Source organism: Lycorma delicatula, chromosome 2, assembly GCF_047948215.1.
Source record: "Lycorma delicatula isolate Av1 chromosome 2, ASM4794821v1, whole genome shotgun sequence".
NCBI lineage: Eukaryota > Metazoa > Arthropoda > Insecta > Hemiptera > Fulgoridae > Lycorma > Lycorma delicatula.
The window spans coordinates 71,115,936-71,135,296 of record NC_134456.1 but is presented as its reverse complement, the minus strand read 5'-3'; positions in this window follow the sequence as shown (position 1 = coordinate 71,135,296).

Below are 19,361 nucleotides of genomic sequence, written 5' to 3'. Positions count from 1 at the left end.
GTTTTTTGAAATTAATTGTTCTTAGAATTCTTTTTTACACTTTCTGAAGTTTTTCTATTCTCTTTTTGCTTCTAATATTGAATAGTGTTTCACGTGCTTAGGTTGTTTCTGGTTGTGTTACTGTGTAGTAGTGTCTATTTTTTTTTATTGAGAGGGACTTCTTTTTGTATTTGAACCGTGTTAGTTTCTGTGCAAGCCGGAGTTTATTGATTTTATTTTGAATTGTTGGTTTTTCATTTATGTTTCTTGATACTATTTCTCCGCATATATATTTCTATGTATATAAAAATATTATATATATACAATAAGAAAAATCTGATGTGGACAACACATGAGTTTTTTGTACGCCTGTTAAATTACATTTACACTTTTTTTTTTTAAATGAAAAGTTCATAAAATTTTGTTTCATTAATTCTGATATTTTTTTTATTTTTTGTTTTTTTTGTTTTTGTTATTGAATATTATTTATCGTATTTTTTTGCAATGATAAATTAATAAATCAATATACTTAAATAAAAAAAATTGTTAAAAAAAGAAAGGAGATGAAATCTGATTCGAACCGATGTGCCTTCCCCTAAGATTCAAATATTTCATTAATTCAAATTTCATTTGGGTATTACTCTGGAACCAATGAAAATAAGTACGACGTATGATATATCGTTGAAAAGCTCTCAATGAGAGCTTATTACTGCAGTTAATAGAAAGTCCAAAATTTAATTTTTTTTAATTTTGGGCTTTTTTAGACACTTTTAATTCAGTTGACTACAATCAAAGGGGAGGTGCACAATTAGATGTTACAACAGTCCTAAATCCAAAATTTCAACATCCTACAGCTAATCGTTTTTGAGTTATGCAAGAAACATACGTACTTACGTTCAGTCGTCACACCGAAACTAGTCAAAATGGATTCAGGGATGATGGTCAAAATGGATATTGAAATTTGGTAAAACAACACTAATAGTCTAACACCCCTTTTGTAAAGGCTAAAATCAGAAAAAATAAAATCTTCAAAAAACGTTTCTGCATTTTAGGTCCGGGGTTTATAATTTAAAGATTGCTGTCATTTCTTGATAGCTCTATATATGAAGTATAAACATTCAAATTTTTGAAAAATGTATATACCGAAGGGAGATAGACCAAAAGAACAAAAAATATATACTTCAATTTTAAGAAGTGGGGATTAATTTTTTGAAAAACCTTTTCGATGATTTGCAGATGCATTGTAGGTAAAAGAGTTTCTTTAATAAAGTTTTTTTCTAAAATGCCTCTGAAGAAAATCGAAATTGATTTATTGTTTTTTTCTATTTCCACATTATAGTAAACTTTTACCAAAATGATTATATCAACAAAACCTTTTTTAACTTTTTTTTTATATAAAGAAAAGTCAAAACCTTTTTTGACTTTTTTTTTATATAAAGAAAAGAAATTACATTTATAATGAAAGAAATAGAAGAAGAAACCACGTAATTTTTACGGGTCCTTTACTATATTTTACAAAATTAAATCTAGGAGACAGGAAGGACAGGGCTTCACAAAGTGAAAGCTGCAAGCAGAATGCAATTCCAATTGGCTGGTTAAATAAGCTGTATCATGTAACAATTGGGCGTGAACGACGATTTGGCAATGATGCTTCCGTTTGATTTCACAGGTAATACCAATAAAAGAAATAAGTCAACTCACAGCAAACTCAAGCGTTCAAATTTGAAGAACATGATTGTAGTTCAGAAATTATAGGGTTCACAATAATATTTTTAAAGTTCTTAATTTATTTAATTTAATTTGATTTTATTATTATTATTATTGTTATTATTATTTGAATCGGCGCACACTCATTTTATCTATGTATTATTCATAAAAATTAAAATTTGTTTACGTAAAATCAATATTAATAGTAAGTTCTTATTGTTATAAATGTAATAATAAATTTTCTTCCTTTAAACTGCCTTTTGATTAATTAATTGTCTACAGTTTTTTTTTCATTTGTTAATATTTTATTTTACCATTTCTAATGAATCTATTACTGAATGTGTTTTCAACTAAATATAATTTAAAATGAATTTTTTTAATATAATATTACTAATGAATTAAATTATATTTAATAACGAAGAAATTCAAAACTATGTGGAATTGCCTTACGTTCGCGAATAAATGAAGTAGTTTGGTTCACATTACAAACAACGGCTAGGCTATATAATCGTGTGAATTATCTAGTGCTGAATCTCCAAGACAAAAGTGAGACTGTCCAGCCACTCAAAGGCCTTCACGGGCTGGACCTGGGGAGTCTGAGTGGCTCTTTGGATGAGGAATATATTCCTTAAGCGATGAGCATCTTCTCTATGCCTGGTGAAGGAGCTAAATTCCTTTCATATCCGCATTATGTTACAGTTTTGTAATTCTTTTTCTTTTAATATTATTTGACTTTTTACTCTTAAAGGTGAATTAATGGAAGTTCATTTGTACAAATGAACTTATTGCATTATGTATTTATATGTTGTCTTACATTTATATTACACTTGAATTATTGTCTGTACGTATGTTTTATTGAACAGTTTCACTGGAAATCCCTCATCAAGAGCTTATTGTAATTCTATTAAATTATAGTTTTTTTATGGAACTGTAAACAAACAAGTCGTTTCAGATTGAAGAAACGCGCTGCGCTGTTGCCAATTGTTTACCAATATTTCATTTGTTTGATACCGATTTACTAAAATGACCCTCCAGACTCCAGGCAAGTGTACTGTCGTCAGTGGTTTCATACAGAGTGTAGATTTGGCAGGGAGCTCTTTCCAGAGTCGAAATGTGAGTTGACTAATGAGGCTGCAACGCAGACTTAACCTCCGGATAATCGCAGGATACAGAACCGTAAGCGTAGAGGCGGCATCCGTTATGACAGAGGTTCCTCCGGTGAATTTGCAAGCTAGGATGAGGATCCTTATTGTGAACTGTAGAGATGAGGTCAGCAATAGATAAGCTGTACATGGAATGGAACGGAAGGTGGCAAACGATACCCAAGGGTAGATGGACATACGAGTTCATCGGAGATGGTAGAAGTTGAGCAGAGAGGAGCTACAAAGACACGAAATTCGAGATTACAAAATTCCTGTCTGGCCACGGGTATTTTAGTAATTACTTATACGGATGGGTAGGAGCATCACCAACCAATGTGATGATTGCAAGGAACAGAACACCGATGAACATACGGTGTTCTCCTGCACAAGATGGTGAGATTTGAGAGTCGGACTGGTGGAACAAGGAATAGTGTATGCGAGCAATATAATAAGAATAATATTTGCCAGCAAGGACAAGTGGGATAAAGTATTGAAAATGATTTCCACCATGATACGTGTAAAGGCTCATGAGGAGAGAATTCGACAGAATATGGCTCAACAGATGAACCGAGGCACAGAGTCCAAAGACAAATGATCGTGGAACCAGTCTCTGTGAGTGAGCGGCGGGGTCTCCCCGGAGTCGCCGTCCGTATATCGCCACCAGTCGAATCGGATAGAAGAGAGCCCGGGTGATCACGCGGGGTTGAGTACATACCGTAGGGATTAGTTCCGGTCCCTGTGTGACTTGAGGGGAGGTTTTTTAGCGGTTGAGAACGGGTCTGGCAGAGCTTTTTCCTCCCCCTACGGAAAACAAAAAAAATTACCCTCCATTATTCTGAAGTTATAGGGACAAACATTGCATTCAAAGATATTACCGTCCTACTGTTGTAGTTTCATAATAATGTGTAAAAATTGGTAAACTGAATAACTTAACTTGTGAAGCTAAAAAATGTATTTTCACACAGAAGAAACTATTTTAAGTAAACATTTTTTTATTACTGGTGTAATTTAAAAAAAAAAAAAATAAAGTCAGACTACATTTATTTTTAATTTGTAACTTTTCTCCTTCGAATATTTTTATATACATAAAACTAATTGTGACCGTTATTTTGATGGAATAAACATTAAAATTTTTCTGTCGTCTTTGCAACCATAGTCACTGAAGAAATTTCAGAAATAATTTACGATAAAATTAGGTTTGGTTCGTATTTTAATATATTGTATTTATAAATTTAAAAAAGTGGATAAATTAAACGAACCTTACAAAATTCACTGAACAAAAAGAAACAATTGTTCTCTTAATTTCTACTTTTTGAAATTGACTCATAATAAAAAGAAGAAGCAATTTACCGGTAATTAATTTAGCTGTGACTTCAAAACTCGCAGTTTAAAAACAATTTAATATATTTTTTTTTTACAGTTCTAGTGAATTTTTAAATCCTTTTTATTGTTATTTTTTATTTTAATGTAAAAAAAAAAAAACAGTTTTCAAAAAAGGAAAAAGCAAGAAACCTGCTTCTAGATGAAACAAGAAAACTAATGCAGACGTAATGCTTAAATGCAAAATCTCATACTGTAAAAATATCAGGGACCCGATGACAAATATAGATAAATTAAAAATTCATAACTATAGACAATATTAATTATTCATTTGTAAAAGTAAATTTCTTTTCAGTTGTTTAGAAAAAACTATTTCAGGATCAGTAGAGAAATTTTCTGTACTTCAGTAAAAAATAATTATTTAAACATGTCGTAATTAGTAGGATTGAAAATTCATAAAAAAAAAAATACGGACAGAGCTGAAAAATTAGTTATTTTTAGTCATTTAAATAATAAAAAAATGTTACATAACATTAAATTTAGAGAATAAGATAGTTTTATTTAACTGTGAAAAAATTTGTCCTCTTTTTTCCTTTATTAATATATTAATTCGTTTATTCATTTTTGCTACTTTATTTTTGAAGAAAAAATCCAGTATAAAATACGAAAATTTCTTTTCAGTACTTATATATTTTAATTTAAAGTAAAATGAATAAATAATTTACTAAATTATTGATTAAAGAATGTGATCTTTCATTTACGTGTTTTCCATACCGTTATCCTTAGAAATTATTCAGTTTATCTTATTTTATTATTTTTATACATAATAGTAAGATGCTTGAATTTTTCGTTGGAATATCTAAAATAATCCTGTTTAATTAATAATAAAAATAAATGCAATTTAATTTTTCAGTATTCTTACACATACAATTAACTAAGGTAATGTATATCTAGGTGAAATAAAAATAATAATAATAGTAAAGAAATAAATAAATTTAAAAAAAAACTTGCACGTTGCAAGGCGGGGACACTTGTTGCTTGGTGACGTCAGACGCATGCGTACAAAATTATATGACGTAGTCTAGTCAATCAATAGAATATCTATCTACTTCGCGGCATCTCATCTTATCTGCCTATGTAGTACGTCTTCCATCCCTTTCTACGATTTACACATCCCTGGCGTGTATACCTGTAACAGATGTTAGTTTTACAACCAAATGTAGGCTTGACTTAACCTAAAACTTCAATGAGCGAGTGATTATGCTAATACTAAATCGATAGCAATTATCCATCCACCAAAAAAACAGTTGAAATAATGATTTTCGAAAATTACCAGTCGTAGTTAGTTTTTTAAATGTAATACTTTCTGTGTTACTGTTCGTAAATAGATAAAATATAAATAGGTAAAGGTTCGTAAATAGGTAAAGAAATATAATACTGAAAACGGGCAATGAACTGAATTAAAATAACGAGTAGATTTTAAAAAATTTTAAATAATCGATAAATCCCACATTTCATTTATATTTTATATATAATTATCATGTACCAAAGTATATCAACACATTTATTAAAAGATCCTTAGATAAAATCTATGAACTTTTATTTTAATACGATCATAATAACAAGCATTCTGGCTGTCTAGACTGGAATAATTAACAAGCTTCAAAACACCATTTTATTTTTCTCTCTATTACAGAGCTATCTTTAACCACTGTGTATCCACTGCCATTTACAGGATTCAGCAAAAAATCTAATATAGTATTGATGAAAATAAACTTTTTTTTGTTAATTCTTTAACTTTAATTCCTTTTCAAATCGTATTTTATATATATATATTTTTTTTTTTTTTTTTTTTTAATCTATAACAGCAAATATCAACTAGCAATTTTTTTTTTTTCATTCCTTCCTACCAACTAGTTTGGATAATATCTTACCTCTCCATCACTATCCTGTCTTTCTTTTGCTTCATTTAACACGTACTGCCACCTTACTGCCTTTAGTGTATAGCCACCGAAATTTTCTATTTCTGATCATATGATATACGGATCTTCTTTCAATATCGTGGCTCCAAGTTCATAGAGTAGTGTTAAGTATTACCAATGCTTTGGCCTGACTAACCCTAAATGTTATTGAAAACTACGTTCTTGCATTGATATTGACTATCATACTTTTTTTATCACTCCAGGATCTATTACTCTCTCTTTCTGTTTAGCCTCCAGAACTACCGTAAGGTATTACTTCAGAAGATGAATAAGGATGATATGTATGAATGAAAATGTAGTGTATCCTTGTACAGTCTCAGGTCGATCATTCCTATGCTGTATGGTTAATTGAAACCCAACCACCAAATAAAACCGGTATCCACGATCTAGTATTACTAGATCTATTACAGGTTTACATCTCTCTACATCTTATCAAACTAACTGACACGTTTCGTATTCTCGTTAAGTGTGCCGTTAAGGTTCATAGATATACGTTTTTCCTATATTTAAATATTTTATGAACTTTAAATCTTTCTAATAATATTTGCCTCTTGCTATCCTAATTCAGACGTTGACCGGCCAACTGGAATTTATCAAAAAATATACTAATAAAAAATCGCTGATCTCCTTGGAGAAGTGGTAGCGCCTCAGCTTTTCTTCTGGGAGTTCCGAGAACTGATTTGTATGTTTCATTAAAAACATGAAAAAAATTATAACTATTCTTTAAAATAGAAAATTACAAGAAGCTCGGTCAGTTAATGTACATAAAAATGTTATCACTTCTTTACAGACCTTCTTTTATTCTTATCATATCTGCGGCCTAATTTGGGGCAAAAATAAGTTATAAAAAATTGTATAATAAGATATTTAGGTTTCCTATAAATAAATAAATCAATAATAAATTGAGTAATACATTTAAAAATATCGGGACTCATATATTATTCATCTGAAAACAATGAATGATCAATACTCATGATGACAGAATTTATTCATGAGAAAACAATTTACTCATGAGACAATGTTCTGTGAAACACGAAATTTTTTATTCTTTTACATTATCTTAATTGTAATAGGCCTGTCTAACGCTGACAGTATTCCATTTTTTCCTTTTCATCTATCTAGTCTCTTTTTCTTAATCTATTGCTTATATTGGACTTCAGTAAATTACCAATTCATTAAGCCTCTTCCAAAACGGAAAACATCGGTATGTATTGCAAAGTGTTTCCATTTTCAAATATTTATTTAATCAAACTCCTGTACAATGAAACTTTTTATAATTTTAAATAAGATCATTTAATATTATACCATACAATCCCATAAAACTCTCTCTCCGTTCCAGACTATTTCAAAAACTTGTTTTTTTCTAGAATATTAACAATATGCACAATAAGGTTGTCTGAAAGGTATTTAAAGGCCAAAATTGAGAATAAATTTATTTTTACTGGGAAATAATATAATGAGACCACATATGTACTATTTTTTTTCGATGACCTGTTATTTTTTGAACAATATCACAATCCCCTCCCTGTAGAAATTTTGTGTTGTGATTTCTGGTCAAAAAATTATGACATGTGATTTTCACAGGCCGCTTTTGAAAGTAACTTAACACCATTTAGGGAATTCTGCAGAGACCAAAACAAGTGATAGTCTGACGGTGGCAGGTCTCTAGGCTATGCCGGTTTCGGTAGCGCGAATAGTAGCGTCTCGGCCTTTCATCCGGAGGTCCCGGATTCGAATCCCGGTCAGGCATGACATTTTCACACACGCTGCAAGTAATTCATCTCATCCTCTGAAACAATATCTAACGGTGGTCCCGGAGGTTAAACAATAAAAAAGAAAACTATAGGCTATACAGTGGATGCATTAAAATCTCCTAGTCAAGTTTCCTCAATTTCTGATGGGTCGTTAGAGATAAAGATGTATGAGGTCTGGTATTGTCAGCGTAGTATATGACATCCTTCTGTTGCCCAGTTCAGGCTGTTTCTTTTGAATTGCTAGGTGCAGTCGTGCTAATTGCCGACAGTAAAGGTCTGAGTATCGTTCTGCCTGGGGGCAGCAATTTCTGATCCACGACGTCCTTCGAATCTTAAAACGCTCAGCATTACCTTCCTGGGTGTCAGTTTGGCTTTTCGCACAGACTATGGAGTTAGTACAACATGCAGTTTTGGCGAGTACTGTTGTGTCTTATGCGCTCTGATCTGTAAAGTTTTATTATTTTTATATCTTTGCTTATTTATGGTTCAATTTGGTTTCTTCGTTCATTAGGAGTTTTGTTGCTTGTGTTTTTGAGTTAGTTTGTATTGTTTTTAGTTATTTTGTTTGTTTTTAGTCTATTTAGTTTGGTTGCTCAGGTAGCCTAGGTTATCTTTGTTATTTGTTTGTAGGTGGTGGTTACTAGGTAATATTTAGAGTTTTTTGGAGGTTTTGTTTTTGTTCTTTTGTTATAAGTGATTTGTTCGTTGAGTTTATATTTTATTTTAGTTAGTTTTCGTTTATGAATATCGTTGTTTTCGTTAGTTACAGCCTAGCAACGGTGGCCATCTTTGTTCGTCTGGTTGTTTCATTTATTTTGTTTACGTTAAAGTGTGTTTTGATTGATTATTCTGTTTTTTGTAGTAGTTTTTTTGTTTCAATTTTGTCTATTTTACTGATTACCTTTGTTCTATTTTTTCTTCGTTTCGTGTTTTGGTTTGGGTTAGATGTTTTCGTTTTGTTAATGTTTGGTTTAGTTTACAATTTTGTATTTGTTGTTTATTTTATTTCAGTTTTCTAAATAGTTATAGCCTGCTTTGCGTGTTAAACTCACCCTCGCCTGGTTAGGGTTGTAGGTCAGCTTACTCGGATGGCCCTATTTAGGACCAATTAAGATCATTGTTGCTTGAATCCGCGTTAGACGTGGTACATCAATGGGAATGTCGCTTGTGGCATTCACATCGGTGACACCTTCACACAGTGGCCAGACCAGAATATGTCTTGAGGCTTTTGAAGATAACCTGCGGTAAAGTCCCTAAGGCTAGGTACGGAGGGGGTGGCGTGACGGCCGGATCCGTCATATGGCGGGTGTCTCCCTCTGGGGTCAAGACTACGCAGCTTCTCCCTACTTTGACCACGATCTTTTTCAAACACAGTTTCATATTTATCCACTTTTCATCAGTCGTGATCAACCGCTTCAGAAAAGGTTTGATTTCGTTACGTTTAGTAGAGATTCACAGATAGAAATCCGATCTAGTAAATTTTTCTGAGTTAGATCATGTGGCACGTAAACGTCGAGCTTCTTTTTGTAGCCAGCTTTCTCCAAATGGTTTAATACTGTTGGGTGATAGATGTTTAGGTCATTGGCAATGTCATGGCTGCTTACATCCCGGTCTTCCTCGACTTTGGCTAGAATATCATTTACTTATTTTGGGATTGATCGCCTACTGCGCCTTGGACATCGAAATTTCCACAACGAAAACGACTGAGCTATGCTTTGGCTGCTTTTGATAACGAATCTTGCCATAAACAGCACAAATTTCTTCACGAGCCTGCGCAGCATTTGCGTCTTTATAGAAATAAAGTTGTAAAATGTTGTGCAGTTTTGCGGAAAGTTCACTCATCTTCACTGCGCATTACCTTACCTCTGAGTATAACTTTTTCAACACTTTTTGCACATTTACCAGCTTATTAAATGACGTTCGGCCTGACCACTGCGACTCATCTAACCTGAAATTTGGGACGCTAACGCTACCTCGTGTACAAAAGGCTCACTACGTTTTAGACTGTTATTAAATAAATAAAAGTCATCCTCAACATTAGATTCCAATTCCATTACTGCATCCTCCATCAAATTCACAGGGTAGGTTTTCTTACCATCGACCAAGAAAGGAGAGCAGTATATGAGTGTTGAGTTCCTATGGTGGTCAGAATAATTGACTAATTATCTCCGTCATTTTTTTATCGTGTTTTGACTCATCAGCTAAATAATTTAAATTGTTATCTTACCTTATACATATTATTTTATTTTTCAGTCATTTCTTACTGATCAAAATTTAATGGTTTCACAAAGTAACTCCAATCTAAATGTCTTCTTCTAATTAGAGGAGAAGATGACACAACTGTATCGCCTTCTATATAACACACACTTTAATTATTTGTATTTCTCTTTCCTACGGTAACTATGTTCCCTTACATGAAAAATACGATTTTTTTTAATTCTTTAGCCAGCTCATGCGATGCCATTTTTTAGTTACAAAAGTAATTTATAAATAAAACTATGCGTAGCGTATACCAGAAAAAAACAAATTGTTAGGGATGTAGGATGTAGGGAGTATACCGAAATGAAACGACTGGCACTAGATAGGGAATCTTGGAACTCTGCATCAAACCAGTCAAATGACTGAAGACAAAACAAACGTATACAAACGCATAATAATAAATGTAAAATATTTAATAAACGTTAAAAATCCTAACACAAACTGGTAGAATGAAGTATCTCAGCCTCTTCATCGATAAAAAATTGAACTGAAATCAAGATGTAACCACAACACCTATAACATAAGATACTAGAAATAAGTGAATCTGATCTATTATTTTCAGGTCCTCAGAATTACCTACAATTAACCTAAAACTCCAACTATATGAATTTTTTAACTAAATTAATTTTTTTGGGTATAAGATAACCGAATGTATTTTCGTTACAAATCATTTGTTATATCTAAAATACAAAGCTTTCAATTCGAAACTATGGAGGAATGCAACTGATATATCCTTTATGTTATAAATTCAGTATTACAGTCAGTCCTGCGTAATGTATATGTTAATATATTTTACCAATTAAGAAGGAACAAAATTTAAATACTATTTAAGTAATTATCAACTTAGATTCCATCAACTAACTTCTTATATAAACTAAAATGACTCCAAAGAAGGCTTGTCTAGTTAAAATAAATGATTTTTCAATCCAAATAACCTAAACTTTAAGTCTTCAGTCCCTTTGAAATGTTATCGAAAATCTGCCACCTACTAAAATATTTTAAAAAGTATTTTTTATATTAATTATTTCATTTATTCATATTTTTACTTCCTTGTACGAAATAAAGAAACTATTGTGATCGCGAAAAATGTCGGTTTCCAGATTTCAACGGAAATATCCATTTTGACCATCCCTGAATCTATTTTGAATAGTTTCGGCGTGACGTCCGTATGTTCGTGCGTACGTATGTATCTGGCATAACTCAAAAACGATTAAACGTAGAATTTTGAAATTTTGGATTTAGGACTGTTGTAAGATATAGTTGTACACCTCTTCTTTTGATTGCAATTGATTGAACCAAAAGTATCCAAAAAAAAGCCCAAAATCCAAACAAATTTGAATTTTGGACTTTTTCTTAACTGCAGTAATAAGCCATCATTGAGAGCTTTTAAACGATATGTGGTACTTATTTTCATTTTTTCCAGGATTATAGCCAATTAAAACGTTAATTAATGAAATATCTGGATCTTAGCAGAAGGCACATCGGTTCGAATCAGATATGATCTCCTTTTTTTCATATTTTTTTTTTTTAATTTAAATATATTGATTTCTCAATAATTACGAGTATTAACCTCTCATTGTAAAAAACGTTTTACGATGAATAATAATTCAATAATGAAATAAAATTTTATGTACTTTCCATTTAAAAAAAAAAATGTGTAAATATAATTAAATAGGCGTACAAGGAAGTCATGTGTTGTCCACGATTTTCTATTTATTATAAATATATCTTAAAAGTTAGAAGTTATCCTACGCTAAAAGATCACAATTCCATATTTTATTATATGTGGTTATGTTATAAATTATCCATCAACAAAAAAGCTTTAAATAAATAAAATAATCCTAAGATGTTTTTTTCAGTTAGTTATTTGTTTTTTGGGGGATTTTATTTGTTTGTTTTAACCATTATCCATCCGAATTTTGTTTTTTAGTTTCCACTGATTTAATTTAAATTTATTTTAGAAAACTTCTTTATAACAAACGTTAAATTTGCAAATAAATTAAATGATTTTTGACATTATTTAATTTTTTTTTCGTACTATTCTGACTAGATTTTTAAAAAGATTGTTTGTAACTCTTTCAGAATTATTAAATAACGATACTGTGTATAAATTATGATATTTTTGAAAATATATTGTATATTATACAAAGCATTACTTCAAGGCAATTCATTCACTTGTATAAAATATTATCTAAGTTAGTTCATTTTTAATATTGACTGTCATTGTGTTTCGAGTTACCTACTTCATTTTAATAAGTTAAAAAGTTTTTAAGTTTGGGAACTACCGCATTAATAATTTACGTTATTGTTAATCCATTCACGAACATTACTCTTCTTCGTCATAAAGCTTTCAATACTTTCAACAGTTAAGTTAAAGTTATATTGAGAAGTTTCTTATCAGTGAAAATCTCTTTCCAGATGTCCCATCAATTTAACCCTTTAAATCCTTAAAAAATTTATTCTGGCACTTCCTTCAGAGCATTCTTATGTTAGAGAGATATGACATTCATCTTTTTAAATATTTGAGAATCCACTAAACAAAAAGAAAACTCAAAAAACTTTTAAAAAAGACATTCTACGGTAAAAATACAATAATCGTTATTCTTCAAATGAAACCGACCAAATTTTACAAACAAGGAAGAAATTTTTACCAATAAAGATTCAAGCACAATTATTATTAACCGTATTTAGGTAGTCTGTAAATAGTATTACTTTTATTCTCCAACAAATTCAGAGCTGGTATCGTTCAAATCTAATTCATTTTTTTTTTACATAAAAAAAGTCCTCCCAACTTAAATAAAAGAACTTTAAATGGAACTAAAGAAAGAACTTTAAAAACCACATAGAGCTAAAAAAGGAAAAAATAAACAAAATTCAAATAAAAATATAAACCACTTAATATATTTTTTTTAAATATAAAAATAAAACCCTAAAGAAACTAAAGGAATAATCCTAGAGTCAAAAGACAACATAAAAAAATAATCATCCTCAAACAATCAAAATATAAAGAACCACCGAAAATACAAAAGAAATATAAAAAAGATAAAAATTCATATAAACACTATTAAAAAAAATTAATATTAGGGAAAAAAATTCCTTTCGGCAGGTCGGAAGGCGGAGGTAGATTTCACCGGAGCTAAGTCGGGGATAAAAAAGATTTCCACCTTAAAGTTACAAAAAACTTCAAATTTACTCAATACGACAATGGTTGCATGTGAAAAAAGCTTCACAAGCCCCATCTTACAATTCCAGCAATATTTTGGTCATCCCTTGCAGTAAGGATTGGTCATATCAAAAATTATTTCAGACAAACGTTTTAGGTAATGTTTAGAGTTTAGAGGACTAACGACCACTTTAAACCGATTTGATACTGTGCCTATTAAGGGAAGTATGATTTTTTTTTTGTCTTCAAAACTCCATTTTTACCACCTCCTGGGCCCAATGGTTGGTAATATTAAAAAAATTTACTTACATAAATTTTAATTTTATTTTCCAAAGAATGGTAAGACCTTTAAATGCTTTCGATATTTTACTTAATAAGAGAAAGTTATAGCGATGTTTTGTTTTTTCGAAAAAGCTCCCCCCATTTCCATCCTCATGGTCCGGTTTTGCCCATTAACGAACTCAACTGAGATTTTGGGTCGTTGTAGTTTTTGTATCAATTTGAAAGCGATTGGCGCAAAATTACGACAGTTACCGTGTTCGCAAGAAAGTGAAATATATATATATATATATAAATACTTTTGAGCTGACGGTGGTTTTGGGGTCTGGGGGATGTAAAACACGAAGATATGTCGAATTTTTCCAAAGTTGAATTATGGTACTATTACACAATAAGTAGCTTTCTTATAAAATCTAGCTAAAAGAATTAGAAAAAAGTAAATAATAAATTAAATTAAATCTATATATAAAAGTTAATCCAACACAGAAAACCTAAAATCATATAAAAATAACATCTCTAAAATAAAATCCCGATCATAATTCAATGAAACAAAATACAACGTTAATCGCTGGTAAGAGAGGTAAATTTATGAGTCTTTACTAGGTAAAGAAAATGAAAAATCTTTAAAGAAATAAAATTTCATAAACTCTGTCTAAAATTATGAGTTGTGATTCTTAAGTAATAGTGTCCTTTGTAAATATATATAATATTAATAAAATATGAGTTAAAATAAAATATAAATAAACTTTTAACTGTTAAAAGTAAAAAAATTAAATTTATCAAATGTTTCTAACTTAAAACGGCCTGCCTATTTTACTATATGAAACCACAACAAACCGCATGGTTTGGGTGCTATGGGTGAGGCAACACAAAACTTTTAAGTGGAAAGGGTAGAATTGTGACGTCATTTTAAAAGGCATTTAAAAAAATATGAAATAAAGAACTTTGTGATATAACCCTAATCAATATTTCAACCATTTAATAAAGTTTTTCAAAGCTCGTTTCAAAAGTATAAAGCGTCTCTTAAATTATTACTCAGCATTTAAATACTAAATTAAATAAAATTTAGCAGTTGCTTCTACCTCAACCCATCGGGTTGGTCTAGTGGTGATTCGTCATCGCAAATCAGCTGATTTTGAAATCGAGAGTTCTAAGATTCAAATCCTAGTAAAGCTTTTATACGGATTGATTACTAGATAGTGAATACCGGTGTTCTTTGGTGGTCGGGTTTCAATTAACCACAGGAATCACAAGTCCAAGGACTTGTTCCACACTTGAACTATAAAAAGCTACACTTCATTTACATTGATACATATTATCCTCAATTATCCTCTGAAGTAATACCTTACCGTGGTTCCGGAGGCTAAACAGAAAAAGGGAAGAAAGTTGTTCCCACCTCAAAATGACCTATATTTTAGTATGAGATGACTACTTGAAATGAACTGAAGGCCACTTTTGAAACTAGCTATGAAACAGTATTAATTGCCCTCTATTAGCCAATAGCCAATGTTATTAATTGGTCATTATTTAATTAGAACTATAAAAATGAAGTTTTTTAAGTAAAAATGTTTGTTTTTCTTTTGGAATTATTTATAACAGTCATAGCTTTTCCATTTAAAATCTTTGATTGCTGCCATGTGAAATTGGAAGTGTGATGGTTTTATACAGAAAAAGTATATCGTTAGTAGCAATATTTGTTAAATTTATTTTTTTAATATTTAACTGTAGAAAATATATTGAAGAGTGCCCATATTCTTTTTCTCTCTTATGAGAGAGAAATAGGGAGAGCTTTATTACACTCCTGATTTGAAAGGCAAAGCTTGGTTGTTAGTTAAAACGCGACAATAAGCGTCACCTAGAGATAAAACAGAGGAACCAATAACATTAAAATTCAACTAATACAGGTAAACATTGATTTGTTGACTTTGTAAATAACACGCCGTTTAATCTCTACATTACCCTGTTCTACATAATAACTTCACGTAGATAAATCACATAATTATGAATTACATGTACAACAAAGTGAATATTGCATTAGTTAAGTTTAATACATTTTCAAGGAATGACAACAATTGAATAAACCTCATCATTATCAAAAATCAGTGATCCTTCCTCTCTTGTCTGTGAACTGGTGACAAGATTCATCTCCTGCTGGCAATTTCCTGCCGTAGTCATGGTCCTATGTCATTCGAATCAATGTGCCTAACATTTCTCCAGTCACCTCTTCAATTTGGTCCAACCATTTTTTCGGCGGTCTTCCGCGTGACCTTCTGCCTTCGAGTTTTCCCTGTATTACTAGCTATTCAAGATTTTCGCCGGGCCTATAAGCTATAGACCGAAAAAGCGCAGGATACGCTGAAATCATATTGCGGACAACCTCCTCTGTACACCCAGCTCGTTTATAATCGAGTTGTGGGCCCTCGTTTCGTACACGTAACGCGGAGCATCCTTCTGTAGGCTCACATTTCGAACGCATCAATTCTTTTTCGGTCTTCTACCTTGATGGTTCAAATCTCAACAACGTACATGACTGCTTCGTAGACTAAATAAACTCAAATAAGTTTCCTGGGTGAACCATAATAGTTTTAGATTCTTAAAATCCTGGATTTCTGTGTACGAAAAATTTCCTCATTCACCCACTTTAACTTATAACCCGTCAATATTAATTTTAAAGTCAGGGTAAAGTACCTAACAGCATTCATGTCATGTTGGTGGTTGGAAAGTAGTACTTGTACACGGTCGGTTATTAAAATAATCAATATTGTCCAGTCATATACAACCGAAAGTTATCGTAAACAGAAATGTAGTATTATAATTTAATTAATGTAATTCTTTGGAAATATCCATATGACGAATTTCTTGAATGTGTCTCCAATCTCAATGGCAGAGTGATAGCGTCTTCATTTTTTACCCGGAAGGTTATGATTTGAATTCTTGCCAGGCTTGATATTTTTTTACACGCGTCAAAAGTTCATTTCTCATCTATTATAGAAAAAATTAATAATAATAATAAATTTAATAGGGCTATTAGCCTGTTGTTTTTATAAATATTATAATAATAGGTAATCTATAAAGGATTAAGCCTTTTGCGCACGAGATAACGTTACCATATTTTGGAAAAAGTAGAGGAAGACCGGCATGTAAGCAGTTATGACATCGCTAATAACTTAAACATCCATCACCAAACAGTGTTAAACCGGTTTCAGAAAGCTGGACACAAAAAGAAGCTCGACATTTTGGTTCCACATGATCTGACTCTGAAACATTTACGCAATAGAATTTGTATTTGCGAATCTCTACTGAAACGTAACGAAATCGAGCCTTTTCTGAAGCGATTGATCACTAGTGATGAAAAATGGATAACTTACGACAACAATGTGCTTAAAAGATCGTGGTTGAAGCGAGGAGAAGCTCAACGATCAGTGGCAAAGACCACACTGATATCCAGAAAGGTTACGCTGTGCGTTTGGTGAGATTGGAAGGACATCGTGCATCACGAGCTGCTGTCGCATGGCAGAAGATAAACTCAGACCTACACCGTCGATGATTAGCGAGATTGCATCTAGCAATTTAAAAGAAACAGCCTAAATTAGTCAACAGAAAGGGTATCGTATACCGCGCTGAACAACGCCAGACCGCATACATTTTTAACGACCAGTCAGAGATTCGGAGAACTTGAGTGGGAGGTTTTATCCTCTGTATAGCCCGGGCCTGGCAACGCCAGACTATAATTTTTTTTGGTCTCTGCAAAATTCCCTGAACGGTATTAATTTAGTTTCAAAAGAAGCCTGTGAATACCATGTATCACAATTTTTGACCGGAAACCACAGAAGTTTTATAGCGACGGGATTATGGTGTTGCAGGAAAAATGACATAAAATAATTGACAAAACTGTACATTGTGGTCTTATAAGGTTATTTTCCAATAAAAATAAATGTCTTTAATTTTGACCTCTAAAGGTTCTATACGTTTTAGACAACCTAATATAAATATATTTTACTTATAAAATAAACATGACATTAGTTTGTAAACTGAGGGCACATACTTTCAAATCAAAATAGTTTACATTTTATAAATTTTTTTAGAACCATTTTTAGCTTTGTCTGTTAGCCAAATCGCTTTAACAGAATTAATTAAGTAGTTAAATAGAATTCACTGAAAACAATATTTATTTTTTTGCGGCTTCATTTATAAAAATCTCCAAACTTAATTTTTTTATCTGTGACAATGTGATATGTTTGATAATCTGATTATCTGAATTCATTTATGTACAAAATGCTTTTTATATGCAATAAGTTGAATATAGTTTAACTTGTACATTATATTTTTTCAAAATTATAAAAACAATGTTTCGTTATTTGTGTATCATACTTTACATTCAACGATGACTAGACTTAATTTTTTTTTCAATAGCATTTCTTATTCAACAGTAAAACGTTATTACTTCTTTCTTCATTATTCCTTCATTGTTCTTTAAACGTTCTATTCTACTTTGCTTCATACAATTCTTCATAGTAAGTAAATCTGTCTGTCCGTATTATTATCACCATCAGTAATTGTTTTTTTTATTATAAAAATATTTTTTTATTTTTTCAGTTTCTTTTAGAATGCAGTTTTTCATTCAACCTTAAATATTATGAGATACAGTCAGTCATTAGTGGATGTACATGTGAAAATAATTTTTTTTAAATGTATTCTCATATCGTGCAGATAAATATTTCTAGAAGTAAACAAAAATTACTAGTACCACAAAATTTGAAATAAACTATCTGGTGAGATGCTGTAATGGTTAGAATGCTGTATTTAGAGCATTTGATTTCATGTTCAATTCCAATTAGCGTCTGGTATTTTTACATTCTTTTCTTTAATTTACAATTGTTCAACCATGTCGTCAAATCTTGCAACTTTAATTAAACTCATTTCCTGAAGTCAACAATGGTAAAATTTTAGATATCGGCGAAGTCGGGTGGCGATACAATATTCCATTATTAATTTCATATATTTCTATAATTTATACATAGAACATAAGAAAAACAAAAAAAAAATTCGTACTAAAAATTATTCTGTTTTCAAGAAAATTGATTTTAAAAAAATAGGACGCGCTCTCATATACAATGACTTTATAATTAGTGCGTCCCCCAAGCTTTTCATTTGTCATGCGTGTAAATAGAAATTTTTTTTTTTAAGTAATTTTCTTAAAAAGAATTTTTTTAAAGTAATTTTCTTGAAAACAAAATAATTTTTTCTTTTAAATAGGAAATGTTTCTTTTATTATTATTTATGTTTTTGAAGAAAAGCACGTTTTTAAAACATTTTTCTAAAACTTTTTTTTTATTTTCAGTATCACTTCATACCATCTTCTTAGTTAAATATACGTAAAAACATGTCCAAGGTAGAATTAAAATAAATATTGTAGCTTCTACATTTTTGTGGAAAATATTGTAAAACCTATTTATATTAAATGCAAAATATAATTCTGATATTATAATAAATAAACAGTCTCACTCTCTATAAAAAAAATGATCCGTGGGTTTGTTTGTTTGTTTGTTATGTTCACATTTTTGTTTTAGATGCTATTGGCGCAGAGCAGACCAATGGTGGTGCGCCGGGCGGATGCGCATGGCGACTATCTCTGCCCACTGTCTCCCGCTAGAAGCAGTCCGTTGTCAATTAATTTACAAATTATTTAATTTAATCTCTGAGCAAAGATTATTTTTATTTGTATTTTATATTTGTATTTTTACTTATTTATTATTTATTAATTTTACTTATTTAA